Source organism: Medicago truncatula, chromosome 3, assembly GCF_003473485.1.
Source record: "Medicago truncatula cultivar Jemalong A17 chromosome 3, MtrunA17r5.0-ANR, whole genome shotgun sequence".
In the NCBI taxonomy this organism is placed as follows: Eukaryota; Viridiplantae; Streptophyta; class Magnoliopsida; order Fabales; family Fabaceae; genus Medicago; species Medicago truncatula.
The window spans coordinates 54,246,720-54,259,802 of NC_053044.1; the positions used below are offsets into that span (position 1 = coordinate 54,246,720).

At 33.6% G+C, this 13,083-nt stretch overlaps 1 long non-coding RNA gene across 3 annotated transcripts; it reads left to right on the forward strand.

The window, feature by feature from the left end:
• The first annotated feature begins 4,351 nt into the window (after nucleotides 1-4,351).
• Nucleotides 4,352-7,676, forward strand: LOC25490073 (uncharacterized). Of its 3 annotated transcripts, none has more exons than XR_003009998.2 (4): nucleotides 4,352-4,799; nucleotides 5,037-5,214; nucleotides 5,334-6,763; nucleotides 7,119-7,676. It is a non-coding gene; the product is annotated as an uncharacterized lncRNA (long non-coding RNA). The 3 variants fall into 3 exon arrangements; XR_003009999.2 differs by having other exon boundaries at nucleotides 4,353-4,799; nucleotides 5,334-5,782; nucleotides 6,013-7,676; XR_003009997.2 differs by having other exon boundaries at nucleotides 4,360-4,799; nucleotides 5,334-7,676.
• Nucleotides 7,677-13,083: the final 5,407 nt, after the last annotated feature.

Genomic DNA, 13,083 nt, shown 5'->3' on the forward strand with positions numbered 1-13,083 from the left:
ACAACCTGCCTATCAAATACATTAAAATTAAAAAATATCACTTGTCGTGATATATATTATCTTCATGAGCCTCATCTTTTTTTCCTTAAATGTATGATTTCTGCTTACATTTAGATACACTATAAACTTGAAAAGCTGGGAATAAATCTCCTATGCCAGATAGCCTAAAGGCTTGTTACACTTACCTACCATAACAAAAAATGCCTAAAGAATTACTATTTGAGTGAAGAAAAGGAAAATTTAAATTGTCTTTCAACATAAATAATTTATTTTCCTATAGTGAAGAAAAATAATCCTTTGACAGCCACGCAGACACTTATTTTGTCTATAGTGAAAAAGCTTTTTAAAACATGGATTGTGGCATGCATGAAGATTTCTATACATCAATATTTCTCATTTAAATATCTTAAAAAATTCACCTACATGTAATGAAAGCATACTGATAGGCTCATTATAAACTACTCATAATCACTCCTTTTATGGCTATAATCAAATGCTAAAATAATTCTAAACAACCATGAAAACCATTAACCACTATAAATTACACAGAAATCTGGATAAAGTGTTCAGAAAAATGTTTGTACTCATCATTCATGACCCAAAAAAATAATGTAACAACATAAGAAAGAAAGATAGAACAACCTTGGAATTTCAAGAAACCAAGAGACCATGAAACTTTTTAAAAGAAAATAGATGGATAGTGCAAGAAGTGACAGAGAAAAGTAACATGAACAAAATTCACGACTCAAACTGATTATTTCAAATTATCCAGAATATATTTATAACTCTGAAACAGAATATTGGGATTGACTAATAATTATGTAAATAGAAATTACATAGACACACTAAATATATGGTTATGGGCTTGGAGAATTGATGCCAAGAATCCATGTGAAAGGTACAGGAGAATATGCCCATGGAAAGACGGGATTGATGATCAAAAGCAAAGCTCAACACTAATGCAAAGTCAATAAAAGACATTCAAAACTCCAAATGAAGAAATTACACACCTCTTGTTCTTACAAACCGAGAAAGCAAATTCATTCCCCAAGTGAGGGCATAAGAAGAAGGGTTTTTGTGTGTTGAAGATCAGAAGAAGAATAGGGTTGTGTTGTTACGTTAGAGAGAGTGAGGAAAAGAGGGAGTGGTTGTATGTTGTAGTGGCTTCGTGAATAATTAAAATTCCAATAACAATCAGATTTCATATGAAATACTCCCTCGATCCTTTATACAAGAAACAAAAGACATAAAACATCAGGACTAAGGAAATATATTGAAAATAGTTATCTTCATTTAATATATCTCTACATTTAAAAAAAATCCATGAATACCCTTAAATTAATTACTCTTTATTCCACCAACTTACTTACTTTTAATATTCTCTCTCATAATAAGTAAGGGCACAAATGAAATTTAGCTTCAAACATACTTGAAACTTGGTCAATATTTCTTATAAAAAGGACCAAAAAAATTCTCACTTTTGTTCCTAATAAAAAGGACCGGAGGGAGTAGTAGCTATTAAAATTTTGCTTTGGAAAATATAGAATTCATATGAAATAGCTTTGCTTTGGAAAATATCATTGTTATTAATAACATATATTGGTAAATGTCACTCCAATTAATGCAATAGATTTGGAGCCAAATTTTTAGGGTTAAGTGTTTGCAAACCTAATAACATTAACGAGTAAGGGATAGATTTGGAGCCAAATTTTTAGGGTTAAGTGTTTGCAAACCTAATAACATTAAAGAGTAAGGGATATCAACACCATTAACTGTGTTAGTATCGAAAGGAGATGTTTGTCTAATCTTATTATCTAATCCCTTACTCCTTAATGTTATTAGGTTAGCAATCACTTAACCCTAAAAATTTCTCTCTCAAAATGTTGTATTAATTGTTGTTAGTGTTAACCCTAATTCTTTCAATATTCCACCAAATGAAATTCAAAAAACGTAGCAATATTTAACATGCCTTTTTATTAATTTGGTGATACAATGAACTACATTTAATTAATTTCTATTGTTGTGCCGTATGGAAAACACCAATCTCTCCACTCAACCTCTCTTTTCGATTTCCAAGGCATGTAGAATGGTATCCCAATTAAGTTTCTTTCCTATAATAGATGCAACCCTAAAAAAATTCCCTCCATATGATGTTGCAATTCAAAATCCTAATATTCTGCCTTGCTGAGAGTGAAAATGAAATTTCAAATTCTTCTTGGCTAATGTGGCGCTTTTCCAACTTCTTTCCAACAATTAATGCTAATTTTCCTCTTTATCTGTTTTTATGTGGTAATTCTAAACAGAACCATACACTTTGGAATACCCCATGCAATCAGTCACGTTTAATTTCCACTCAGCATTATTTTGGGTGTTTCCAATGCAAACAATCGTTTATCTTCCCCATCTTTTATTGCTATATATGTATGCAAACCAGATACTCATGAACCATATCGTTACTGCCTATCTGAATCTTCCAACTCGAGCATCTTTGGTAGAAACATTGAAACCCTACTTTCTTACCACTGCTTGACCGGTAAATATATTATCATTGTTTGCATTCATCCCTATCTTTTCATGTTGAGTTTTGTACGTTACTAATATTGGTGTTTAATGTTAAACATGTCCTTTCGTGAAGAGCCCTGTTTCAGATTTGGACAAGACAATCAACAAAACAGAATGAAGTATAGGTCATATATTGTTGAATATGACATTGAGGATGTTAGTAGCCGTTGCATTCTCATTTGAATTTCCTGGTTGGGGATGGATCTTGCAAGATTTAGCAGCTTTCTTTTTGTTGTGTTGGGTTTGATTGTGAAAAATCACGATGGAGCCGTTGTTTTTAAAACCTGCAGATTGGAAGAAATTGCAGTAGAGTCAGCCTTAGCAGAAGATTTAGGTGTGCGATGGGGTATGCAATGTGCAATCTGCTCTAGAAAGAGGTATCTGAAGCTTGATAATTTCATCTGATGCTGAGAATGTAGTAAACTGCATCTTAGGAAAGAGTTTCAGTGCTGGAATTGACACTGTTATACTAGACTGTAAGCAGCTACTAAACTCTTTTACTATTGCTAGAATTATCCATGTTAAAAGATGTTTTAATGTAGAGGCACGTGACATGGCCATTCTTTCTAAGACTGTAGGATTTAAAGCTTGGATAGGGAATGCCCCTACTGAACTTTTGGTAACTGAAACTGTTGTAACCTCTTTTTAGAAGCTGTGAACCAGCTTTTCTTCAATGAATTAAATGTTTGAACCTAAAAAAAAAACTTCAATCTGCTAATCAGTTGTGATTATGTTAATTTGCATTGGAATCCATTTCTAAAATTAAATTAATTATAAGGAAAGGGATATCCATTTCTAATAATGTGACAAAGAAAGCTGCTAAATCTTATTGGAATCGTTTAAATTTGCAGCTAGGTAAATTATGAGACAAGCAAATGTAATTTCTTTGGACTATGAAAATGCATTAGAGAGCAAGAACAATGTCATTTTGCTGCCATATATTTGTTTTTCCTATTGCTTTAGTATTTGTATGTTCACAAGCTTCCTAATATTTTTTTAGTCTCACAGCTTCTTATCATACTCTGATCTTCATTTTTGTTTTACATTCCTTTTCTATTATTTTAATTTTAATATACTAATCATATTTAAAGGGGGTTATTGGTTATAATAAGAAGCACTGCTTTTGTTTGTTGAATTGTGGTTTAATGCTCAATCTTACCTCATGCAGGTTTGGAAGATTGTGAAATGAAGATATGACTAAAATTTGAGGGGATGTTATTCAACAGGTCATCCCCTATATTTTAGTTGATTGCAGGACGTTAAAATGCGGGACTATGTTCAATATTCTATACAATTCATCTGGATTTTACATTGCAAATTTCTACACTATTTTATTTATGGTGTTTGTGATGCAGGATTTTACATTGCAAATTAAATGGAAGCTTTGATAAGATTCTAAATGTGTGCATGTTAAGATGGTTTTGTTTTCAATATTGTAACTGCATTAAGCTATTTTTTAATCGACACGTTTGATAGGTTTGAAGAATCAATGAAGATGATAATGATACTAATGTAAAATCAAACAGTGTATGTTTATGATTAATGTGGATCAATGTTAATAATATGACTTAGTTTATAACAATCTTTTAGTGTGAAATGTCATATTACTGGTTGTTAGACATGATATTACCTGCACATTGTTGGATGTGTGTATTATGTATGATATTATATTTTTAATTATTTCTAAATGTTTATGCCGCACGGGTAAACGATCTAGTCCTAATGTACAATACACACAACACTTAAAAAACCCTAATCCTTGATTTTGAACCGGAAACTTTTGCTTTAACTACATTTAATGTCAAATTCAAATTTCAAATCCCCCTCCCACAAATTCTCACTAACTCTGCATTAAGTGCACATGCGGTTTACCAAAAAAATACAGGTACAATTAATCGGTAATTACCGAGACATGTTCTTCTTTCAATATGCCAACCTCTCCTCTCTGTTCCAAGTTTATTACCTGAAATCTCTCTTCTTCCCATTCTCTCTCTTTTCTCTCTATATCTCTCTCACGGATCAGAAATCAACTACATCTCTTTTCTCTCTATCTCTCTCTCTCACGAATCAGGAAAGCTTTTGCGTTGGCGGATTTAGCTGTGGATGCGTAATCATGCGATCATTTTGAGATTTACGTGTTCAAGATACGAAGATGTGGATGTTGAAGGTCACATGATTGGACGAATCAGAATCTCCCGTTGCGAAATCGAACACCTCTTCGACGATGTCACCTCCAGGTTGAACATTTATCACTAATTTCTCCTTTAGTAACTGTGATAGATTTGTTTTGTTCTTCCTTTAACCATTTCCAATTTTGTAGGGTTTTTTGTTTTTCTCTTCCTGGTTGTTGTGTTGCGCCATTGAATTTTATGCCTATTTTATCCCATTCACATATCAATTTTTATTTCTAGCAATTGAAACCTTGGTTTTCTCCTTATTGTTTTTGAATATGATTGTGCAATTTGGTTTTCTAGGGTTTTATTGTAAGAGGGTTTATATGTAGAGACTGTCTACCACAAAATCAGTATCGGGAAAAGGACTTTAGAGAGTGGAGAAGGACCAGCCTGAACGAAAGAGTTGTTCTTGCTGAGTAATTCCGGTTCTATATTCCATTGCTATACTCCAAAAATGACTATAACTGAAAAATATTGAGTATGGTCACATTGCCAATAGGCACATTCCCCTGTTCTCAAGCATATTTGTATTTCTGTTAATATTTTGTAAAGTAGTGTATAATTTACATGATCTGAACAACTTTGTGTTTATGTTAGGTATCTGCAATTCCAATGGAGGAAGAACATGTCAAGAATCAAGATAGTGTTTCACAGTTTGCCCTGCAGCCCCTGAAACTAGATAGTGGTTACTTAACAACTGATCCAATAACTGATATTTTTTAGCAGAAACTGTCATAGAGAAGCTGGCTATTGAGTATCTGCATTTGAGTTTATTGAATAAATGTTATTTTTGAAAGTTCAAATCTAATGTAATCTAAGAATTGCAATTGAGTAATATAAATTTCACACTTTGTATAATTTATTCTCTTCTTCATTCCAAATTCAATTTTTTTTTTCTTTCAATCCGATGTTTTGAAACATTGTTACCGTTCTGAACCATTTCTGTTTTATTGTGATGCAGGCGGTGATAGTTTTTACATCAATTCTTAACTCGAGCATCTCCAAGCTAAATATATTGAAACTTGCCATTCTGATATGAACAGATTGTGGGTTTCTCTTCTTTTTTTGTTTATTCGAATTATTTACCCCCAAATTTTCATTGATTTTTTTAAAAAAATATTTTCCCCTTATTTTGAAGTGGATTGTCGGTGAACATTCAAGTGATATCTATGAATCACATATTGGATACAACCTTTTACTTGCTAGATTGACATGTAGTTTATTTGGCGCGGGTCCCGCTGTCATTTTGGGATCTTTTCTGGTGGTTGTTGTGCAGGTTTTTGGTGGTTTCGGGCTGCTATCATGGTGCTGTTGGCTGCTGTCTTGGTGCTATCATAGTCCTGTTGGCGGCTCTCTTGCTGGTTTCGATTGCTGGCTGGCATCTAGAGGGTTGGCGGTTGCAGCTGTTTGGCTGTTTTCTGCGGCTGTCAGCTGGGTTAGCAGCTACTGTCCACCGTTTTTCTGCTATTTTTTTGGGTGCTTTGCTGCACTAGGGGGCTGGTTGTTGCACATGTTGCGTTTAGGGACAACTCACATGTTTGGTTGTTGGTTTTAATGAAACCTACAACCCATTTTTAGTTAAGTTTTGATGAAAAATCTAATGCCTCTTCATTTCTTTTTTAGTCTGCTGAATATGTGCATTTTCTTGACAGAATTATGCTGTAACAACAATAAACAAATAAATATTTGGAGGGGTAATTTGTGGTTTATCACCTAAGAAAGTCAGAGTTGAATATGATACTAAATGTGCCTCTACTGTTATGGTTGTTGAAGGAAAATGAGTTTCTCGAAAATGCAACATAAACCGCAATGCAATGATAGTTTTGGTTTTCATGTGGCGATTGTAATACTTGAGTTTCCTAACAATGCTCAATGATTTCTTTCTGCTGCTACTGTCTAGGACCAGAAAGAACTTTTACTCATATATATCCAATTGTACCGAACAACACTGCAGCATTATTTTGTCCATATGAAATTGAGTTTTTATGTATCCAATTGTACTGAACAATGGTGTTTTCTTCATAAAGGTAAAGAATACGTCATAGGACCTGCATCAGTATCTTAATCAAAGGTGTATGAGCTCAATAGTTTTTTAGTCCCCTATAGTTGTTAAATTGATAAATGATGTTTTCTTAACTTTTTATAGTGAAAAAATATCATGTTTGAGATGAGGAGAGCAGTTAATGTGCCATTTGTCTCATTTAGTACTCATGGCTCTCAAAATGTTATTTATATTTCTCTTAACTAGGGATGAATGTCATGTGTTCTTTGGCTGCCAATATGCCGATGAAGTATGATGAATGGCTGGTGCAAAAGATGCAGAATTTGATCATGAGGCGCTGTTTTTTTTATTTATTTTAAGTTTTCTTTCCTATTATGCAGGGACTGTGCAGGATCGGAAAACCTTTGCAGTGATGTTTTAGTGCATATGGCGTCGTTGAAATGAAAAAGTCTGGTACAATCAAACAAAGAAGCAACAATTTCAGTTCAGGACTCGCGTGAAGTGCAATCTGATTGGCAGCAGCAGCACGCTAAGCACACAGCATCAGCTGCAAACAGCAGCACTGACAATTTTAGCAGCGCTATTGGAGTTCCAAGGTGGACTGAGCCAGCAAATAGAGATATAAAATGCAATGTCGACAGAACGTCTCTTTCACAGTTACCATATTTATCATATAACCATATAATCTTCATAACTTAAAGAGTGGCAATCACCGCTATTTCGGAACAAATTTTTATTGTGTTATTCTTCAATGCAAAATCACCGATATTTAGGACGAGAATTTTGCTGTGTTATTCTTCAATGTAAAATCACCGCTATTCAGGAACATATATTTTAACCGTTATTCTTTAATGTAAAATCACCGCTATTTAGGCTAAGATTTTTACTCTCTTCAATGTAAAATCATTTCTATTTAGGATAAGATTTTTACTGTGTCATTCTTCAATCTAAAATCACCGCTATTTAGGAACATATTTTAATTATGTTATATGTCTTATTCTTCAATGTAAAATCACCGTTGTTTAGGATAAGAGTTTTACTTTGTTATTCTTCAATGTAAAATCACCGCTATTTAACAACATATTTTAACTGTGTTACCGTATAGTTCAAATAATATACCTAAACTCTGAAACAAGCGTTTTACATTATGAGTCATATGACTAAACCATAGCAGAACTATGTGAAACAAGCGTTATACGTACATACATTGATTATCGTAATTTCCAATGCATCCATTAAAAAGCGGCGACTCTAAAACCATTGCAGTTGTTGTGCTCAGAATATTTTCAAAAAACATTTGCCTTTTCATAAAGGTAAAGAACAATGGTGTTTTATTCAACTTGGTGCTCAAGGCAATTTAATGTGACACAATCATTGGGAAGTTGGATGTACTTAAGAGAAAAATATGATTGTCCTAATAGCATGCAACTTACTTTTCTATATAGTTCTGATATGCTAAGACATACTCACGAGTTTCAGTTGTTACAAGGCTTGAGGTGGTTTTATCAGTACAAGAGAGGTGATGTTGCCCAACAAGAAACGTAAGACTAATGGAGGTGGTCATCCATTGTCTGATATTAGCAACGGTGAGCATATTCTAATATGTTTATATTTTTTAACCGATCATAATGTTAGGCTATTTGTAACTTAAAGTATGTGCATGAATATGCAGTTGATAACTCAATTCATCGCAAGAACGTTGCTCCAAAATCTCATCTAACTAGGATTTCCTCGGTTGCTCCTGAAAAATTTGTTATAACAAGTCGTATAAACCATCCTATATTGGACGAGTATGCAACCCCATATGCTAACGAGAATCCGAATAGACGTATGTGCAACGATGAAATGAAGGAACCTTATGTTCATTGTGCTCGTGATTTTTGGATATCAAACCATTAATTGATTTGAATCGTCAATCTTTGAACTCTCGATTTTTATTCGTGGGAAGGGAAAAAATGAGTAAAAACCCTTATCGAGACTTTGGATTCGGGGGTTGGTTACGCGAAGGGAAGGTGCTAGCACCCTAAGCGTCTACGGTATTCCGTAGGAACCTCTTACCTAATTTATCTTGTGCTAAATTCGTTGCTTATTTGAAAATTATTACCTAAAAGTCTAAGTGAAAGAATGGGGGGAGAAGAAGTATGTTTTTGGTTATTTTTATTTGACTTGGAAGGATAAAAATCCTATGCCTACATACCCTTAAAGAAAAGGGATCAAAACCAATGTAGTTCACCTAAAAAGTTTCTTTTTGGTGGGTTGGTTGATTTTAGATTTTAGAAAATGGTTTTAAGAAGGGATAAGAGGCCTCAAGGCATGAGATAAAATAAGATGAGGTTGGTCAAATTTTAATTACAAGAAATCAAGTCTATTATGAATGTTAATTCAATTAAGCATTTGATTAAGAAAATAAAAGGAAAAACACTTGGGTTACAAACCAAGGTTTATTAAGAAAATATTTTTGGAGTTTTGCATATTTGATTTTTTTTTTGGGAAAATGATTTTGTTTAAACTAACCTTAAAAACTAACGTAACGGAGCAAAAATGAAATAAGCGGTAAATAAAGCGGCATAGTGTCGGTGCGTATGTTACTACACTATTACATACCCTCCTAGATACATTATATGGTCTCAAGAGAAATATAATAAGAAATAAAAAAATGCGCAAAATAAATTACATCAATTTCCTAATTATACACACTAAAAAAATTAATGACAATAAAATGACAAGAAATTAAAATATGCATGAGATGATTCTAAATAAAAGATGGCAATTATAAAATTAAAACAGTAAATAAAAATTAAAACAAACACAATATTTTTGTAAGTTTTTTAGATAATTTTCTTTTAGCAAAGAGGTGCAGAAAGTAAAAACAGAGGTGTAATTAATAAAATTGTAGTGAAATTTAAAAACAATTGGGCTCAGACTGGACAGATCTGGACCGTTCGATTAATCAGAGGATCCAGATCCAATCACAGGGAATACTCATCATAGCCACTAGATCAATGATCTAGGAGTTAAAAAACAAAAGGAACACAGGGACCGATAGATTTACGATCTAACGGTTTAAATGAAAAGAACACAGGGAGCAAAATAAACAATCATGCATACAAAACAAACTGAGGAGGCATCAACAGCCGTTAGATCAAAGATCTAACGGCTAACAGCAAAGGCACATGGAGACAATCATGAAGCGCATACACAGGAACAGACCAAACAAAAAGCACTATAAAAGCATATCAAACAAAAAAACACACACAATTCCTTTCAATTCTCTCTCTAAGTTTAACTTAGAGAGAGAAGCTCTCCCTTCTCTCTAAAAAATTTCTGGAAAAAAGAGGATGATCTTCATCTTCTCCGGCGAGCTTCGCCGCTCCGGCGCGGCGGTTTGCCGGCCCAACAGGGCGGCGCCGCCGCACCGGAAAAGCGAAACTTCTCCGTTTTCGAATCTTTTTACATTTTTAGATATCCTTTTTCTTCCTAAGTTCAAATCCACAAACAGAATTTTGAAAACAAGCTTGAATCGTCCTAGATCTACACAAATAGAAACGAATTTTTTTTACCTCTTTTTACCTTGAGACCTGTGCCGATTTGCTCTTGTTCTTTCTTTAAGCGCGCGTTTCAGCTCCGATTCCCTCTTGTTTCTTTCGATTCGGTTTAGTATGAAGCTTGCTCTTCTACTTCTTCATCTATTCCGATCTGTTCCGGTTTGATCTACTTTCTGTTCTGGTCCGATCTCTTTGTTTCGATCCAATCTTCTTTCTCTGTTACATCTCTTCTTTCGTATCTGGACAGTGTTTGTGATGTTCAAATCCGAAAACGGTTGATTCTGGAAAATGGAATTTGAGTGATGGATTTGTGTTGAGGTTTATGAATTGTGAAGATTTGTGATTCTGGAATTTGTGATGTTGAGATTGCTGGAAAATTGTGGTTGATAATTTTTTGCGGCCGTAAAAATGTGTTAGTGTGAAATTCAGTGCGGCCTCCTTTCTCCTTTTGCAGCCTTGATTTTATACCATTAGGGTTGAAGATAATAAGGAAATAACTACCGTGTTACTGGATTTGGCAACAAGCCTTTGACCCTATGAATTTGCCTAAAAATGAGGCATACGAAGAAGAAAAGAAAAAAAATTGGACCCTTTGCCGGAAATTTTCGGACTTTGGACAAAAAAACGGAAAATAAACTAAAAAAGAGTAACTGATTTTAAAATCAAAACTAAAATTAAAACTAATAAAAGATGGAAATTAAATACTGAAATAAAAAGAAAATAAAGAAAGAGAGAAGAGGGTCCGACTCGGAATAAAAAATGAGGTACTTCAAAGTAACCTCTCTGCCGAAATTTCGTCTGAAACGACGAAAATTTCCGACTTTAAAAATACGAATAAAATGGGTAAGAATAGAGAAAAGTGGTCAAAATTTGGGGTATGACATTCATGAACCAGTTTCGGGTATGGTTCGAAGCATTTTGTCGATTCATGGTAATTTATTATTATATAAATGTATGTTGATTGTTTTCTCTAAGATGCGTTATTTGTGGCTGCAGTACAGTTCAACTGTTGTTTACAAAAGATTTTCTGCAATATACCAACATGAACTCAATTTTAATTGTATTTTAATAGTCACATTGTATTGGTACTAAAACACTTTATTTATTTATTTATTTAAATGATGTATTTGTCGTCAATATGAACCGTGCGGCAGCACGGATGCAAGGTCTAATTGATGAAAACTTAAAGGAGGTTAGTGTAGGTTTTCAAACTAGAGAGGGTGTTAGTGTCATTTAGATAAAACTCAAGGGAGGTGGATGTAATTTCCCCTAAAAAAAAATGGTCTATGCATAGTAATGGTAAACAATTTTGCACATCAAAAAACCCGATAAATTGCTTCTTTTTTTTTATGGTCTTTTGTGTGTAAATAACTGTTTTTTCTAAGGGTTTTTTTTTGTTACAAAAATTTTAGGGTGAGGGGATGGTGCCCCAGTCCAAGGCAGGGAAGACCTTCGGGCTCAAAGAGCACTTACAAAGGTAATTACATTTACCTCCCTCCAAAGGCACTAACGGGACTCGAACCCGGATTCTCTCGGATTCAAGACTTGTCTTTGTTTTTTTTTTCCTCATAAAAAAGGAACATTAAGCATTATTGTTGATAAATGCAAGCCTCATATTTGGTTAATGAAAAGTTAAAATAAAAACTAATGTTTCGTCCATAATAAATGAGAGAAAAATTGGAAATATAAAATTAATTATGTAATGAAATGACAAAGCGACACTTAATTTGCTAAAACAAACATTAATTTGCTAAAATAAAATATCCATCCGTTTCAAAATATATCACATTTTTTAATATATATTCCCTGTATCGTTCCAATTTTATCGGATGTCCCTGAAGGGTATTTTTTAATATATATTATTCACATGATTTACTTTAAATATACATATCAACTGTTATATATAATCACAAATATTAACATGTAAAATGTTGTTCCATTTATCTCGATATATTTTTTAAAATATTAAATTTTTTTAGTTTTTTTACTTTAGATAACTAAAGATAATTAAAGATTTAATAATTAAGGATTAAAGAGATGTTTGTTATTTAAAATAATTTAACGGCTATTTTTAGAGTGTTAGTTAAGAAGAATCTTGAATTTGATTCTTGAAGTGAGAAAGAACTTGCAACCGGAACACTCATCTATAAAAACCAATCCACTGTATGATTCATTAGTTCACCAACAATTATTTCACGCTTCTTCTGAAGTATTATTCAAATTCACAGAACAAATCGTTGCTATTTCTGAACCCAAATCATGGTGCAACAATCAACTCTAAATAATCAACATGGTGATTCACCTATCAACATTAACTCTCCTTCTTCTCCTTCCCATCAGTCTCTTCATTCTGGTATCAATGCCTCGTCTTCCTCCCATCAACATCATATCAGTTCCCCTTCATCTTCTTCTAATATTACCCTTAGGATTGAACCCAAGAAAGATCCTACAGCGCTTCTTACATGGATTTGTGCTGCTGAGGTTCGCTATCCTCGCAATTACTGTTATCCAAGAAAGGATTTATATTTGCAGGCTATTAGGCATCTTGCCTTTATGCAATGGAGAGTTGAGTTTCAACCTCCTCATAAAGATGATAAAGACAGAAAGGGAAAGTATATGTTTACACCACCCGATGACGAAAGCCAAACGTTTGATAACCTAGTTGATGCGTGTAACTACGAATTTAGGGAGGATCAAGATGCGGAAGACGAGTTGAGGCAGGATCAAGAGGTGGATGACTTCGTTTCCATGGAAACTCTTGATGAAGAGGGAATGCTAAGGTGTGGGTTGTGTAATATTG